The 7,945-nt window shown below is 40.3% G+C and overlaps 1 pseudogene; it reads left to right on the top strand.

Annotated features, from left to right (window-relative positions):
• The first annotated feature begins 492 nt into the window (after positions 1–492).
• LOC119421380 lies at positions 493–611 on the top strand (annotated as a pseudogene).
• Positions 612–7,945: the final 7,334 nt, after the last annotated feature.

Below are 7,945 nucleotides of genomic sequence, written 5' to 3'. Positions count from 1 at the left end.
GCTCAAGCACTCCTAAATTTTAACTCAACACGCCCTAAAAATGAAGAAACCATCATTAAGATTTTGTAAAGAAGCTTAGTTCTCAAATCTCAGATTCACCAAAATGTTTAATAAATTTGGATGGATGGACAAATGACGACACTCTTAAACGGGACGATAAAAATCTACGTTTTTTTTGTTGTTGCACGAGTCGGATCCTCAACGCCACCTGTTAATTGATTGACACCCCCCCGTCGACAACTGTGGGACTTGATGTAGCGCAGGGTGCAATACAAACACGTTAGCAAAAATGCTACTGACCCATCGATAAAAACTGAAAGCAATGTAGCGCTAAGCTAGCAGGCGGGCAACACAGTCGTGTCTCCGTCCCGTCCGCCCCGACAAGAGAACTGATCTAGGGGAAACGCATATATATGTTGAAACTTCTGGTTGCATAAGTTTAGTCTTTGTTTGCTTTGGTCTTTAAAAGTCTTATTTGTGACTGAGCTCCTCATTTACAGTCATACCACCCTGAACACGCCCGATCTCATCTGGTCTCAGAAGTCTAGCAGGGTCAGGTCTGGTTAGTACCTGGATGGGAGACCACCTGGGAGCACCAGGTGCTGTAAGTTTTTGCACTTCTCACAAACCACAGCATGGGCTGCGTTGTTCAAGCCAAGCAGTACTGGGGGGCTAAGTGCCCCTAAAGGTAAAATCCTAGGATCGCACCTGCCTGTGAAAACAGCTGAAGCGACTGAAATCAGGTCAACAATGGCGAAGTTCACGGAAGAGACGTTTGTGACGGAGACGTCATAAAATATGCAGATTAAAGTGTTGTGTTTACGTTGAGTGCGTACCTGCATTTATATCAAAACATGGAAAACCACCGGAGTAAACTGAACCGTTTGGTGTAGCTCAGAAAATCCTTTTACGTTTGCTTTCACACTCTGCAGTGAATGCTTTGAAAATATTTTGCTGACACAATGCGTAGCTCTGTTTCCGTCGTGTTAGCAGAGGTGACAAAATAAATGATTTCCTCTGATCTCCGTCTTTCTCGTGCACACACACACACCGACGTGCACGGTCTCCTGAGCCGGAAAGTGCTCTGTCTCTGATTTTCCAATCATTTCTCCTCAGATTGCTCTGTACTCAGCTGCACCTGCTCCAGCTACCCTTCATCCTACCTGGGGGGAAGGTGAGTGACGAGGCTCGGGCATAAAGGAGGGCTCTGATTTGTATTAATTTGTGGCCATTCTCTGTGGGGACTGAGGAGGCGAAAGACAGAAAGCCCCCTCCCTTTCACAGCACAACTCAACAGAAACAGGAACCGTCCAATCACACCACCGCTCCCCAAAGGCCGGTCCAATCAGCCCCAAACCCGACACAGAAATTAATCATTTCACCGTTTTTAACAATTCACGGCTGCAAGACGTGCATTAAAAAAAAGCATGCGGTGAAGTCACCACACGTGGTGACAATCTACACACAGCGCCGAACATTTAGGAACCACTTCTTCCACTTTGGATAATAAATCCGGTTCATCACAGCTTCAGCTTGTGGTCAGAGTCGCTGTTTCTAGACATCGTGATGAAGTTTGGGCGTCCCAAATGTTACTGATAATTCTGCAAAAAAAGCTGCAGCAGTGAAAAGATTTAACAGAATTTATTCATTTGTTTGGCGGTGAAAACAACAACAAGCGGTCAGCGAAGTACCTCGTCGCACGATGGATTGAGTCGTGCATGTAGTTTTTGAAGTAAGCGTTTTTCTGGACTGGAATTGAACCGGTGCAAGAGATTCAAGTGGGGAGGAGCTACACGGGTAGTTTTTGTGCTTAGAGGTGGCTCAGATCCTGGAGGGAGCAATTTTATCCACCATCATGTACAATGGCGGAGTCAAGGGGTGGCCAGTGGTGGCTTTAGTCCCCATAGATTAACATTTAGCCACCCCGCCCACCACGCTGATCATTTGAGGAAACTATACTTTTTTAGCAGTTTACAAACTAAAAGCATCACTTCCTCAAATGAGTGGGTTTGGCAGTTTACTTGTGCCTCTTGTGCATTGTAAAGTCCGGTCCCCGTGTCGGCCCGGTCTTCCGGGTCTCTGGTTTTGTTTGCTTTCAGCAGAACACCACCTAGATGTGGGCGGGATTGTCATATCAAGACAATAACTGCACCTGGCCGTTTGCCCAGGACACTGGTGCAACTTTATGGGTTGACATTTTTTTCTCAAGAAAAATATGAGTTCTCCCAAACAAGTGGCAGGAAACAAGTAGCTGAAGGAAATGGCAGTAAGGAGTAGTCGCTGGAAATATGATTTATCTATGACGTGTCCTTCCTGGTCCAGCGAACCAGTCAGCGGTCTGCTGACATCAAATCTGTAGCCCCAGTCTCTGGGTTCCAAAATTGGAGCTGGAACTGGGCCAGACTGCCCAATGCCAACAGTCAAAGCCAATTAATAAGTTGTCAATCTGGTGAGAAACACACTTGGAGTCAACCCAAGTTTAAATATTTGATAAAACATCAGTCAGTATGTATTTCCTGGGTCATACGACCATGTGGTTAAAAGGGAAGGAAATATTATCAAAACCCAATATAGGGCTGTAAGAAATACGTATAATTCACGCAAAACTACCCAAATGTTTGGACGATATGTGAGCTCATATCGATGAGGTGCTGTTTGTAAACTTACACAGTCAACAATTAACAGTAATATTTTAGTTTATTTAGACTTTCATGAGAAAAACAAGTTTTTTCTTCAAAGCCATATTTTCACCATGTTATTCATACATTTACAAATGTCATAGTTCCAAACTAAATAATTTACAAGCTAAATATTTATTGTCCAAGCTAAATATTTAATTTCCAAACTTAACATTTAATTTCGAAGCTAAACATTTAATTCCTAAAATATTTAATTTTCTAACTAAATATTTAGCTTGGACCTAAATATTTAAACTTGTTAGCTAAATTATTAGCTTGATAGCAAATATAGCTAATATGCAAATTCCATGTCAAAACGCAGGGGTGGACTATCAAAATAAAAGCAGAACCTCTAAATATACACCTTTTCACAAACCGCCAACACCAGAAGTAGAAGATTTTTAAATATTTTAGATAAAATACGGCACATAAGAGAAAACTGAAGCGATTCAGTCCAGCCAGCTGCAACTCTTCTTCTTTTACTTCTGGTGTTTTGGCAAGAGGTGTCTATAGGCTCAGCTTTTATTTTGATACTCCACTTCCGCTTTTCGGCAAATAATTTGCTTATTAGCTAAATATTTAAGTTTGAGCTAAATATTTAACTTGCATGTTAAATATTTAGCTAACAACCTAAAAAATTAGCTAACATGTTAAATATTTAGGTTTGAACTAAATATTTAGTTAGAAAATTAAATATTTAGTTTAGGAATTAAATGCTTAGCTTGTAAGTTAAATGTTTAGTTTGGAAATTAAATATTTAGTTTGAACAATAAATATTTGGCTTGTAAATTAAATATTTAGTGTGAAGATAAATATTTAGTTTGCTAACTAAATATTTAACTTGCATGTTAAATATTTAGCTAACAAGCTAAATATTTAGTTAACAAGTTAAATATTTCGGTTTGAGCTAAATATTTAGTTAGAAAATTAAATATTTAGTTTAGGAATTAAATGCTTAGCTTATAAGTTAAATGTTTAGTTTGGAAATTAAATATTTAGTTTGAAGATAAATATTTAGTTTGCTGACTAAATATTTAACTTGCAAGTATTTAGTTTGTAAATTAAACATTTAGTTTGGAACTATGACATTTATAATAAAAGTATGAATAACGTGGTGAAAAATATGACTTTAAAAAAATAGAGAAGTTTTTTTTCTTATGAAAAATAAGCCAAAATATCGCTGTTCATTTTTGACTGTGCAAATTTACAAACGGCACCCCATAGAAATGGCTGGAACAGACAGATGGAGTGCATCAAGTTTTAACAAACACTTCTTTTATGTAAAGTCTGCAGTAAGTCTGAGTAACAAACTGTAAATGGTAAAAGGTCACTTTGATAAATACTAAAAATGCACGCGAGGTGAGAATTTATATATTACAATTTGATATTTCTGAAACTCACATGCACAACAGTACCTTTTTTTTTGAGTTCTTGCACTTTTTTAAAAATATTTTTATGCGACTAAATGATTTCCAAGCGAATGAGTTTTTATTGTAAAGTTTTACAACTATGTATTAAGACATAAAAGTTCAGGTCCCAGCCACACCATGAAGGTTTTAAACATTGAGGTTTTTTTTTTTTTTTTTTTTCTTTTCTGCATTTTGTGTTCACATACAAACTAAATTTTTAAATAGAAAATTAGTTTTAAATTATTTTTGTTGTAGGGAATTCGTTATTTGAGGCTTAAAGAAAAGTGTCATGTGGCATTGATTGACAGCCTGTTAGCGAATCCTGATGGTGCACAGGTGGGACTTCTGCATCAAGGGTTCACCCCAAATCACTAGTTCCTTGCTACATCTTTCCTACATAATTGTGATCCTAATGCCGTTAACCCTCCTGCTGCCCTGGGGTCAAAATTACCCAGAAGGCATTGGGCCCTCCAGGGGCATCTATAATTGAGAAAAAAAAAATTGGAAATAGGATCAGAGAGCAATGAGTTTTCTTTAAATATGTAGCCAAACTGAACATTTTATTTTTGTTTTGCTATGTTGTTACTGTGGACGCTCTCGCCACCTGGTGGCGCGGAATGGGAACTTCATCGTTTTTGTTAGTCTAATCAAATGAAAAAATATATATAACGGAGAGATGCCTACTTTGATAACATGTATAAAGCGTACTATGCATATTTTTTATACAACTATGTGTTAATACACGTACACACAATTCTAGGTTCTTTAGAATAGAGTCCTCCTTTAGGAGGATTAAAGATGAATAACCTCTGACACCTTGTGATGAAAAATGAACAAGATGAACAATTTAATGCAACACCTGCTTCTTATTTAAACTCTGAGTTTCTTGATTTTAGCATCTTTGAATCCCCTCAAACGCCATTCTTGTTGTCCAAATAACTAAAACTATACACCCAAGGAGGACTATAAAAATCTTAAAAAAAAATTAATTAAAATGTTCATAGCTCTGAAAAATAAAGTGCTCAGAACTACACAGGTAGTATATTTTTTTCTTTTGGCTTAGCTGTTGATGAGGTCCTGGTCCACCACGGAGTGAAGTTATGGCATCCTTGTTCCTGGCTCATCAGTCCAGAGGTAGCTCGGCATTCAACAGTCCACCTGGATCAGAGGTCAACATTAAAAACCACCCTGCACAGGTGAGAGGATTATCAATCACTCCAAATGCTAATAAATAAATAAATAACCACATGATGGGTTACATATAAAATATTTGAATGATTACAGATTAGATCATACTGTTACATACTTAACTGGGTAATAATCCAGGAAAATTCACCTGGATGGGCTTATATTAAGAAATCCACAGAAGGGTTCAGGGAAATAATCCTAATCCTGCTCATTTAGACATAAAGTTTTTTAGTCCAAAACCACCAGTGAATATTTGGACCGTTGTCAATAAGAAGTGCAACACAGCTGCTGGTTTTAAAATAAACCAGTAAATTGCTGCCGTTCAGTCCCCGTAAAGGTTTTCAAAGTGTCTTTGATCACAGTGAGGGTTTTCCAAAGGGTGGTGATCAACCCAGCACCCCCTGTTTACACAAACAGCACCGTGCCACACGTTACTGCGTTTCCATACGTTGAGCTGCTCACCAGCAAATGTAGCTGTGTGCACGGTGTCTGCAGACGGCCTGACCGGCACCAGAGGTGCTTTAACGGCTACTGGGGCTTGTTGTCCCACTGGCCTTCAACAGTCTGCGAGTCCTGCACCGAGTGTTTCTGAAGCTGGTTCTGTAAAACGAGGACACCTCCTGTGAAAGTTCACGAGTCAATCAGAAGTGTGTCTCGTGCAGGAGCAGCTTCGGCTCAGTGCAGCTGCAGAGGAGGTGTGAAGCCGTTCGCTCTTCACAGAACTCCACCAGAAAGGGCAGCGAGCTCGCCGACGTCAGAACTGGACTCGGATGAAAGCTCCATGCGCCGCAGCAGCTAAATCTGTCCTTGCGAGGGATTAGCCTTCAGACAGGAGGCCGCTCCCAGCCAGCATCAACATGGAGAAGTTGTTCTGACCTACGCGCACAAGTTAACTTTCTGCATTCTGCTTGTTTTTTAATGTGCATCTGTTTTTTGACCTGTCGACTGTTGCACAGTCTGATTAGTCAGAGTGGGAGAGCAGCAGGAGTTCATCATATGAAACATTGAACAGGCAGAAATATCAGCCCCGCTTCAAACAACACCTTTTAGCTTTTGGGTTTAAAAATGAAGACAAAGAAATATGAATTAATGACAAACGGATCATTTGACCCAAAGGCTGGTCACATCTATCGTCTTGTGCTTCCGGTTTTTAAGAAAACAACTTTAAATCACAGCAAAAAATAAATAACGCATGACATGTAATGGTTTTTAAGACCGTTTACTTGAATGAGCAGAGTCGCCCTGCATCCTGCCAGCTGTTAGGGGTGTCCAGTCCTGCACCTTTCAGATGTTTCTCTGCTCCAACACACCTGATTCGAATCAATCAGGCTCCTGCAGAACATGAACAGGTGATTCGACCTTTGAATCAGGTGTGCTGCAGGAGGAAACAAGTAAAACATGCAGGATTGAGGTCCTTGGTTGGAAAATGTAACAAAGAACTATTTATTCTTCTGATCATTTGTCCCAAATTGTTGACAATGTGGAGGTTTCTAGTCCTGCTTTGTTAACTTGTTTTTAATTAGAAAGAAAGCTTTGTTTTCTGGTTTTATCAGGACAAGCTCCAAACAGGGGTGCCCCCGTGGAGGGGCAATGGCCACCCTTAAAACCCTAAAATTATTTACATGAAATTAGATAAAATGAACAAAAAACACTATTAATGTATCTGTAATATTGTGTTGTTAAATATTGTCGAGGTCTGGGTCCCTTCTGGACTTTTGATACCTACACTGAAGAAAGTCATCTTCAAAGTTAAATCTTCTTCTTTCGGCTGCTCCCTGCGTTCGGGCTCGCCACAGCGAACTAAGTCGTACGAAGACTTGGCAGTTATTTTTACGCCGGATGTCCTTCCTGACGCAACCACAGAGACCACCGAGCTACCACAGTGCTGTCTAGGACACCCGGAGGAGCAGATGGTGGAGGTTAAGAGCCTTGCTCAAGGGCCCAAAGTGGGACGAATGAGGGTGGGGGCAGGTGTGGGTGCTTCACCTACCCTACCCACATTTTTGATGTCGTCGGTACCGGGGCTTGAACCGGCGATCCTCCGATCACAGGCCCACCTTCTCTAACCTCTGTGCCACCACTCCCCCATCTTCAAAAGTTAAATGAAGTTCCCAAATTATTGGAGTAAAAAAATAATAAAACTGGAGCTGAGCAGAGACTGGTGCAGAAATGTTTATATCTTGTAAAATGAAAGGATTAGCATCTCGCAGAGAAATGCATATCGCCCGCCGCCTTTAAGCCTGTTTTAATACCTCTGTTGGATAACAACATAGTCCATGCTCAATAATCCAGGTACATAATCCAACATTTTTCAGTCAGGTCATCTGGACAGTTTCTTTTTTTGTGCTGAAACGTTTCGCCTTCAATCCAGAAGGCTTCATCAGTCAAGGAAACACACAACAAAACTGATTCTTCCCCCAACAACTTACTCCAAAGTGGAACAAACCAGTTCTGCTTGTGATAAGATGGCCTCTTTGGTACGCCCCTCCTCCATTGGTGGAGGAGGGGCGTGTCAAATTGGTTGAAAACAACAAAGTCCATGCTCAATAATCCAGGTATACAATCCAACATTTTTCAGTCAGGTCATCTGGACAGTTTCTTTTCTTTTTTTTTCAACCAGTTTGACACGACTGTCAACAAGGAAGAGGGCCAGCAATGGAGGAGGGGCGT

Source organism: Nematolebias whitei, chromosome 1 (genome assembly GCF_014905685.2).
Source record: "Nematolebias whitei isolate Nwh7 chromosome 1, NemWhi1, whole genome shotgun sequence".
In the NCBI taxonomy this organism is placed as follows: domain Eukaryota; kingdom Metazoa; phylum Chordata; class Actinopteri; order Cyprinodontiformes; family Rivulidae; genus Nematolebias; species Nematolebias whitei.
Note: the sequence above shows the minus strand (reverse complement) of the source record. Positions and strands in the feature narration are given on the sequence as shown.